The sequence below is a fragment of the Gymnoscopelus braueri genome (assembly GCF_963280865.1).
Source record: "Gymnoscopelus braueri genome assembly, chromosome: 1".
In the NCBI taxonomy this organism is placed as follows: Eukaryota; Metazoa; Chordata; class Actinopteri; order Myctophiformes; family Myctophidae; genus Gymnoscopelus; species Gymnoscopelus braueri.
In genome coordinates, this window is record NC_137603.1 from 16,634,326 (window position 1) to 16,645,024 (window position 10,699).

Here is a 10,699-nt window from a genome sequence, read left to right on the forward strand (position 1 = left end):
CTGTGCAACGTGGCGATGCAAGGCCAGCTGTATATTATGTTCTCCAGAGTATTTGAGCGTGTAGATAATGTTGTAAAGTTGTACTGTGAATGTGTAAATAATAATGGTCTTTTGTTTTCATTCTATTTTTTGTTGATTTTTTTAACACGGCATGTAAAGTTGAAATAAAATATTACTGCACAGAAAATGTGGCCTTCTTGCCCAGGCTGGATCTAAATGGAAGCAAAGATTATTTTAGATCCCTTATTTCACACGTGTCTCTGATGTCTCTCGACATCAGATTTCCAGTGCCAGGAGAAATAATCATTGGCATCTTTGTAAATGTATCCAGAGTGTAAGAATTAACAAAGGCTCCCAGAACACAACCTGGCTGGGCCTGGTACATGTCCTGTGCCCAGCTGAACGGAGTATATCAGAGAATTTAAGAGGCTGTGGAACGATTATGAGCCACAGGGTTATTTTTAGATATCGGTTATTTTGATGTTTGAGGCCAGCAGAGACTCAACCACTCCAGATATCATGTGGGAACGTTTCCAAAGTCGTTTGTTGCCGTAGAGACCAAACATCTGGACGACTACTACTGCTCTGTGCTCAACATCGGAGGTTCTGACCACATACTGTACATATATACACACACACACACACACACACACACACACATCATAGTATGCTGTTAGTGTGTACGCAGCTGCAAATAAAGGGTTGTAGTACATGGCTGTGATAAGATCAGCTCTCACTGAGAGAATAACACGGAGGTGGTAGTGGGAAGGCTTATTACACTATTCTTGGTTATGATTCGCTGAACAGACAATCACATTGCCAACTGAGGAATGACAATCCTCACACGTGAGTGCTGCAGCTTTGCTTACCTGTTTCTTAATGCTGCAATTTCTTGCACAGGTATTAAGCAAAAATACATGTTCTGTTCTAGTTGTTAATACTGCATCATGGCTTGAGTATATCAACCATCACACAAACTCTAATCTGGGCCAAACGTGAGTTCTTGTTTATACACAAAAAAAGGAGGTGCATGGTGCCCCCAGAGGCAAAAACATATCAAGGGTTCCTTGCACAAATGCTATTACACACAAGCCATGACTTGATTGGAGTATTAACTTGTGCATCCAAATTGTCCTCACAGGACGTTGTGCATGAAGCTGGCCGTCACTTGACAAGACTGGGTTAAATAGCAGCGTGGCTCCCATGTAGATCTGGGACTTCATGTGGCCAGTGTATGACGTCAGTCATCTGACGTATGACTCCATATTTGGGCAAGGTTTCAGCCTGATCCATCACCTGACCACCTTTATCCTCCCTTTCGGACCAGGAGTTTGCCAGATTAGCCACTGACTCAAAGACAGACATACACACACAGCCAGACCACTTTTTAGACAATCTCACCTCTTACAGAGAGTCACGCTGTAAAAACTAGTATTTCCAGTATCAAATTTTAACAAGCGCAACTCCTCAAAGAGCATGAGGAACGCCTCAAAGTTGATGTCAAGGACAAACATCTGAAGTCCAAAAACACAGGAGAGACATGAAAGGGGCTTTTCATCTCCTTGCATTTACGTATGAAGGCAGGCAGAGCCAGTAGGGAGGGCCCTACTGCAGAGACGTAAAACAACCACAGTGGGGGTTTGGGGCCAGGGGCCTTTTGTGGCCCGCCGTTGCCATCATGGCAATGTTGACACAAGTGCTCCTTCATTTGCTTTCAGCAGGACCTCCTGAAAACTCGCACCTCCTAGCAACCCAGGAATGAGAGATTCTCTGCCCCTCCTCCTCCCCTCCCTCTGGGTTTGGTTTGGGAATAGCACAGGACAAAAAGCTGGCCCTCGCCATTGTAATGTATATCCCATACTCTCACTTTATCAAACAGGCTCTTTGAATCTGTGAAGGCGGTGTAAACACAGCCAGTCGTTCTGTTGCCACTTGCATTCATTTGTCCATCCGCCTGGCCACACTTTAGTATTGTTACTGGTATATGAGAGTGTGCGTGTGCGTGTGCGTGTGCGTGTGTGTGTGTGTGTGTGTGTGTGTGTGTGTGTGTGTGTGTGTGTGTGTGACCTCATGAAGGTCACTCATCTGGACACAGGAGGACACAATTCAATTACTTTGAATACTATTTGTGCACATCTCTACCCAAACCACACACACACAGTGACATTGTACCAGGCTACTTCAGCATCTGTTTAGGGATTCCAGGCTCATGATTAGATTGGAAATACATTAATTCCTGTCCTTTTCTTAAAAGCTGGAACGTGCAATTACATTTACAGGCCTCAGTCACGAGAAGGTTCTGACCTCTCTCTCTCTCTCTCTCTCTCTCTCTCTCTCTCTCTCTCTCTCTCTCTCTCTCTCTCTCTCTCTCTCTCTCTCTCTCTCTCTCTCTCTCTCTCTCTCTCTCTCTCTCTCTCTCTCTCTCTACAAACAACTCTCTCTACAAACAATATACAGACAATGTGTCAGAATCCCCCAAAAATAAGAGATTACAGTATTTACAGTATACACACTCTAAATCAATAAATGTATCCATGTGCAAACAAATACAATAACATGTAAATACACAATACACCTGTGCACCAGTTACATTCATTGGTTGATAAATTCATATCATCCACAATTTATGTCTTTATCCCCTACACTTAAAATCCTGTGTGTGCAAACCAACCTTGTCCAGCCCTGAAGTTGTGTTGGTCTGTCCTCTTTACTCCCCCAAAAAAAGAAAAACGAATCACTGGATTGCCATGGAATTTGCCGCACATATTCATTCATGGATGGTGACCAGATCGCCTTTCCTCTAGCGCCAACTTTAGGCCAAATGTTTCAATTGCACACAAGTCACAAGATATCGCAAATTGTGCTGGGCGAGATAGCAGATTGGAACTTCTGATGGACGGTACGCTACCACATTATTTAGATTCTGCTGTTGCTTACAATATGCGCTGATCCTTTGAATATACATACACCCGCCCCCCATTATGGCACTAATAAAATATATTTTTAGCCCCTCTAGTGAGAGTGTGCGGCTCGCAATGCCGGTTCAACTTCAAACCCCTTTGGTCCAGTTCGGTATAGCTAACGGAGCTTTACACTTATAGTCAGGGAATATTATCAGAATAATGTCATATCTAGGAATAAATTCCTTACCAAGAAATGTCTTCACCAATGTGTTTGTAAAGGTGTCTAGTAACACATCTCACAAAGACTGGAATGCAGTTTCCCTAAGGGAATTTTTGACAGCTGCTGAAAGTTGGGGTACCCACCATAACCTTATGCGGGATTAAAAAAATAATAATAATTCTGTTTTAAGTAGCATGTGAGGGGTCAAACTAGGGTGTTTTTATGATTCTGAATCCAATGCAAGCATTTTTTTTGCACCAAAACCACTCCTTGGGCTAAAAACAGCCCAATCTCAATGGGCTTTTTACACAAAAAAATTACCTGGAAAAGGTTGGCTATGACCGTTTTTACCCCAAGGAGTGGTTTTGGTGCAAAACAAATGCTTGCAATGCAATCATAATCATAAAAACACCCTAGTTTGACCCCTCACATGCTACTTAAAACAGAATTAAATTTAGATTATTTTCCCCGCATAAGGTTATGGGTACCCCAACTTTCAGCAGCTGTCAAAAATTCCCCTAAGGAAACTGCATTTCAGTCTTTATGAGATGTGTTACTAGACACTTTTACAAACACATTGGTGAAGACATTTCTTGGTAAGGAATTTATTCCCAGATTTTTGAAATATCCCCTGACTATTAGGACCCTATTTGAGGGAAACAGGTGAACCCACGCAAACTAAAGCACAGACAATGGCATAGCAGATGGGTCAATGTCATTGGACCGGATGGCAAAACGACTGAAAATATTGTCTGTGGGTGTAATGCAGGTGGATTCAATCAATGAACAATTAAATGATCACAATTCATTACCTTCACGAGCTGCGCCCTGCCCAACAGCGTACTGGTAAATTCCACAGTACCATGGAAGAAAAGCCTCAGAAACCTAATTCTTTCCAAGACCAAACAGATGTCCTCAAAACAACAAATCAACAGCACCTCAAACAGGCTGGCATGAGCACATTATGTTAAATTATTTTGAGAAAATAGCTTATGAGAAGCTCACTAGAAAGCCCAGTTCCATAAGCAGCCCAAAACATTGTCACCAAATAAACTATGTGGACGGACGACCTGCAGGATCCACATGGACATATGGCAATATCAAAGTGTAAATGTTGTCTGATATACATTTCTAATATACTGTATATAAAATGGGGTTGCAAACTCTTGACTATGCTTCGATTTCACTGGATTCTTCATCCATGTATCTGCTTCCTGTTTTAAACACCAAGCACCTAAACAGTTTGATGATTTCTGGCAATGAGCCAAACACCCATATGGATAATATGCCTTCAATTTTCTCTGTGCATCATGATGACGCACAACAGTTTTGTTGAATGCCAGCATGTATCCATTGTCACGTGTGGGTTAGACGAATGCATAAAAACATGCTAAATATAAGTGAGACAGACAAGCATAACCTATATGAAGCAGGTTGGTGTTCTTTTTTAGATTTATATCTGGATTTGCCTCCACCAATAAACCCACGACACACCACCTACAGTACTGCACCTCTTGTCCCACATCGGTGCACAGTGAGTCCCCAAAATACCCAACACCCAGGCAGAGAAAAACACACCACTGTGCCTCATTAAATTGTCAATTTGCCTGTCCGCTACAGCTACACACTTGTTTAGAGATAAGGCAGCTATTTTAAATGAGTATTATGTTCAAGGTTAGTTTGGTTAAAGGACAACTTCGTTTATTTTAGGGTTATTTTATTAGTTTGTAATGATAATAATTAAAAGATGAGAATCATGTATTGCTTTCTATCATTATAGTGATTTTAGTGATTTTGAACTGGGGGGCGGGGGCATTCTGTCCATTGGTAAATAGCCATGAACGCAGCCTCCAATTTCTGTGAAACGTTGTATGCACATCCCCACTAGGCCATGAAGAATTAATGCCACCTTACATTTTTTAAATCAGCCTCATGGTGGCGCTGTAACAGGCAGATTCACGTTTTGGCCTGTAACTTGAATTGTATAGGGGAGAGAGTTGCTCTATGTCTCACACCCATAGAGTTATAATGGTCTCACCAGCTGTGCTAAATCGGCTACAATGACCAATTAACAGCTAAGCTTTCTTCATTCACCTGAATGGTGCTAATAGATGCTACTACTACTTTGATTAAGGATTTTCAGCAATACAAATCCGACAGCGTCCGATTGCGGTGAAACATTCGCACTACGTTGAGGAACAAATGTCACCCTTTTAACATTGCCCGATATAGCGCTAGCAGGAGGCCGATTTTTGCTAAACATTTATTTTATATTACTCCTACAAATTTTGTCCAAACATACACGTACACATTATCTCTATATTATTATGTCAAGTGATCAAGACGGATCCATCCGATTTTTCATATTCCATCCTGCTTGGCTAATTCCAAACATTGCTGGCCCACAACTACCTGACCTGGCGGAGACCTGTGCTCCGAGGAGTACTTTTTCTAGATACATCCACTGCACTACGTAGGTCATTCATGTCAGAATACAACCTGATTAAGAGACCACATAGCCCGCATTTGATCCTTACACAGTAAAATCCTCAGTGTTAATTTGTCCATTTGTAGAGTGTACAAAATGTATCAATTTAGGATCCGTTTGGTTACATTTGTACACACTCACAGGATTTTACTGTGTACAATATAATGTCAATTAAGGTACTGTACATTTTGTTACTGGAACTACAAAGTTGTACTGTTCCAAACTTTATGCTAAATAGCAGCTTATGGCACACATTACTGAGGAGTGACTGCAAAGATGAGCAGCGAAGTGAATTCTGGAGGAGAGAGGCACTCCCTGTCCCTTCCATTTGTAAGTAAAGGCAGTTGAATTGAGGTTAAGCCATATAAACTACCGTAACATTCTTAATGAGGGTGGTGGGGGGGGGGTGCTTGGCATATTAATGGCCTTCTGCCAGTTCTTCCTTGCTAATGCTCCACCAAGCTCTACAATCTACAGCCATGAAACTGACAACAGAGAGAGATTTTGGTGTATTATATAATTGCTCTAAAGAAGCTCTAAAAAAGACAACCCCTCATTATGTCCTCATTACAGTGTGTGTGTGTGTGTGTGTGTGTGTGTGTGTGTGTGTGTGTGTGTGTGTGTGTGTGTGTGTGTGTGTGTGTGTGTGTGTGTGTGTGTGTGTGTGTGTGTGTGTGTGTGTGTGTGTGTGTGTGTGGTTTTGGTAGAGAACACTAAACAGCAGATCATACACAATGGATTCTCCACTATAATCATACATGGCGGGCCTGATAGAACACCATTACAGTGAAAACTAGAAAAAAAACTAACGAGAAACAAAGATAATACACACACACACACACACACACACACACACACACACACACACACACACACACACACACACACACACACAGAATGTGTAACAGCTAAATGCACTGCATATTGCTCTCTGACACACAAATAAATATGTGCCCTAGCCCTTAGCTTCCCGGCCTGGGGGGGGAGGAGGGGGGGGGGTTTGTTTAGGCCGAGCCACAGCCTAGTGGCTCTATAACATTGACGGCGAACAAAAAAAAAGCGAACGCACCCAGCGACCCTTTTCCTCTCTGCTTGCTCTTTCGCTCACTGACTGACACACATAATTACCGGTACGTGCATTTCGCTATATTACTGTATATTTCCATTGGGATGAGTTAACATCTAAAAGGACTGAAGCCATCCCTATGGCATGCCTGCACAGCACAACCTGGGGCATTCATTTAACTCCCAGTCCATTTGTATACACTTTCAGTTAAATTAACACTGTTTTTGCTGCACAGGACGATCCTGCGGATTGGCCAACGGGGCCGCTCTCAGAAGGACATATTCCACCGTCCCTTCACCTGACTCGCACCGGCAAAACTGCTGACCTGGCCGCGGCCATAAAGCAAACACGTCTGAAACAAAGGGACGGGAAGAGTGTGTGTGTAAGGGGGGGGGGGGGGGGGGGGGGTTAAAAGCACAGATGCTCAGATGTGAGATGGGTATCTGTTCACCGTGGGGGGTTTTAATATGCACTCCAGCATGGAGGTTGTGTTTCAACACCTGCAGGTAGAGGTGCTTAGCTGTCAGTTCTCATCAGCTCATCAGGGTCTCTGTGTGTGTACTGTACGTGTGCAGGTGCGTGTGCATCCACATGCACACGTATAGAGGTATATGCGTGCATCTGTGTGTGTGTGTGTGTGTGCGCGCGTGTGTGTGTGTAATAGGGAACAAGTACCGGCAGGTCTATCAAACACACACATTCACTTAGTGAGACGGTAAACATCTGCCACCGAGTGTGATAAATCTTGCTTCAGGAAGGAGTAGGGGACACGACACAGGTAAAGGTCTATCAGTAGAACAGTGTACAATTGATGACCAGGTAACCCCCATGTCCTTGGAAAATCACAAGAGATTTTCTTTTCCATTACTAAAAATGTCTTTCCATTCTATTCATCCTCCCACTCTGGAGCCTGACTCAGGCCCTTCACATAGTGGGTGTTCTGGGAGCTTTGTTGGTAAACCAAGATTATCCCAGTTGCTTTATGACTAAAGCCTAGCCTGCCATTACTGCGCTTTGTCACTGGGAGAAAACCACATCTTCCCAGACACGCACCCTGGGATACACCCCGAACACACACCCTATACCCCCCAAGGGCGACGAGAACAGACACATCTCAGACGGCAGGCCCGTCATCACCTGCAAAGCCCTGAGTCTGGGAAAGCCCCCGACACAAAGGCATACACACACACACACACACACGCAGCCTCTGGTGTAGCCTAGGCCTGCCTGGGGCTGATGCTGCAGATGAAGGAGCATGATGGTGCAATAATGAAAAAACACCTGACTAAGGCTTATGCCATATGGAGCAACGTACTATACTAACATAGCCTAGTATTTCACATATCATATTCCCATTGCAGTGGTGGACCTATGGGGGGCTCAGAGTATTACGGAGGGGCCCCTCTGACTATATCATTATAGTCAGAGGGGCGAGGGGGTAGTACCTTCTTTTAGTTCAGTTGAGAAAACATTGCACACTTGCACGCTTTCTGTGCACAAGTGCACGGGCTGATGCACACCCAGTAAAGCAGACTGGACTACATTTTGTGACGGTTCCCTGCTTATTAGCAGTGGTGGAAAAAGTACTCAAATGTTTGACTTAAGTAAAAGTATCAATGCTGCAATGCAGAAGTACTCTGTTACAAGTAAAAGTCCGGAATTAAAAATGTACTTGAGTAAAAGTACAAAAGTATTGGTATCAAAATGTACTTAAAGTACCAAAAGTAAAAGTACTAAATGTTTGAAAATAGCAGATCTACAAGCTCACAACGCGTCGTGAGCTTGTAGATCGGCTATTTTCAAATAGCCTAGGTATACAATAAGGCTAAAGTGGTTAATGTATGTTTCATAATATCATAATTTATATCTGAAAAGTAACTAGTAACTAAAATTTTCAAATAATTGTAGTGGAGTAAAAGTACATTTCTTTCCCTCTGAGATGTAGTGGAGTAGAAGTAAAAGTATTGGAAATTGGAAATACTCAAGTAAAGTACAAATACCTCAAAATTGTACTTAAGTACAGTACTTGAGTAAACGTACTTAGTTACTTTCCACCACTGCTTATTAGTTATGTCACTTATGATTTGTGTGTGCTTCACCCTTCTCATTTGTGTTCTCTTATTGGTTCTCAGGACTTGGGGAGCAGTGGTGATGCCCATCAGGGTAATTGGGGAGCACCTGGGCCCGGGTGCTCGCTCCCTTTAAAAGCCTGTCTCCCCAGTCCCTTGGTAGTTACTGTAATTTGATTTTGCTCATCCACTATCTATGCACCATTTTCAACATTTCCGTTAACACATGCAACACACCTCCCACACACTACACAATCCACCTATGCACACAAGCAGTACACTACTGACTTTACTAGTTAGTCTTTGTTTGTTTATCTGTTTTGGATTATTTAATAAACACTCATTTGCTTTGTAAACTGTCTCCCCTGTTTTTTGTTATGTTCTCTGGCACCCCTAGGCCAGGGTCATAACAATTTGTTATCGCAAATAAAGCCTTCACACAATAAAAATGTTTCCAGGAAGATTCATGAGTTTAGCACTTCTAGAGAGATACTGAACATAGAGAGATAGATGCACACATACAGCAGACAATTGAGACCCATTGTAATGTGTATTGACAATATTGATATGTCAGTGCAGAGAAAACTCCGATGCAAAATATATTATCTGCTATAAACTGATCAGAACATGCCTGCCATTATAAGAAAGGCAAAGGAATTACAATATATTCAGTGTGATTAAGTGTGTCCTATGGATCAAACTGTGCAAGACAGTCATGAGTGCAGAACAGTGCCTCTGTTAACGCTGGCTTAATTGAACATAGCTTGGATCTGAGGTTGGCTAACGACATGAAGTTTGCTCCTTCCTGCATTAGTGCCAGAGCAAATTAATTCTACCCACAGATCAATGGGCTTATGGTCCATGCACATCAACGAAGAGAGATTTCACAGGCCGACTGCTGTATCAGCTGCCTGATTTTCTGCCTGTATTACATAGCCCTCCCCCACCAACCCAGTTCATTAGTGGGAAGAAATCAGATCAACACTGATGCCTGCTAAACAACACACGGCTTTCTACTCTGCCCCTCGCTTCCCCGACCGCACTGAAACTAACAGAAACTTGCCGTCCCAGCCCTTGCCCACATAAACTGATCAATACATAATGGCTTTAGAGCGGAGCGGATGAGCTCAGCTCTCTCGCTCTCTCTCTTTCCCGCTGTAGCTCTCTCCTTCTTTTCCCCCCCCCCGTCCTCTCTCTCCCCCCCCGTCCTCACTGAACACTGTCCCTTTGTGTTGTGAAGGAGCACCTCCGATCCAAAAGAGATGGAGGGATTGAAGGAGGGCGGCGGAGAGAGAAAAACAAGTGCCGAAGGGGAGAAGATGGCACCAAACTGAGGGAAGGACTGATTGCCAAAGTGTTACACAATCCCCGCCCCCCCCCCCCCCCCCCCAAACACACACACACACACACACACGCACGCACGCACACGCACACACACACACACACACACACACACACACACACACACACACACACACACACACACACACACACACACACACACACACACACACACACACACACACACACACACACACACACACACACACCTCTCTCTTTCCAACACGCAGCAGCACATTATCATTCGGGGCAAAACCGTGTCAACAGCCATCCAATAGCCTGGATTTACAAGATATGGCACAACGCCTTCCCGCTCCAATAACACATGCCCACACGTGGCTCGTCATTCACATCGCTCTAGATTCTAGAATGACGTCCAAGTTTGGGCAATTCATTTTTCTTTGTTGCTCCGCCGCTAGCTGGGCTAAAAATGGCGCTGTCTGTCCGTCCACCTCTTCACTCTCCATTGGCAGGAGACTACTGGCTACTGGCTGGAGACTGCTGGCTGGACTGCCATGGAATTTGCTAGTGCACTTTCATGTTCCCTGGAGGATGAACAGTACTGATTCTGGTGACACCATTACCTTTCGACTAGCGCCACCCTAAGGCCAA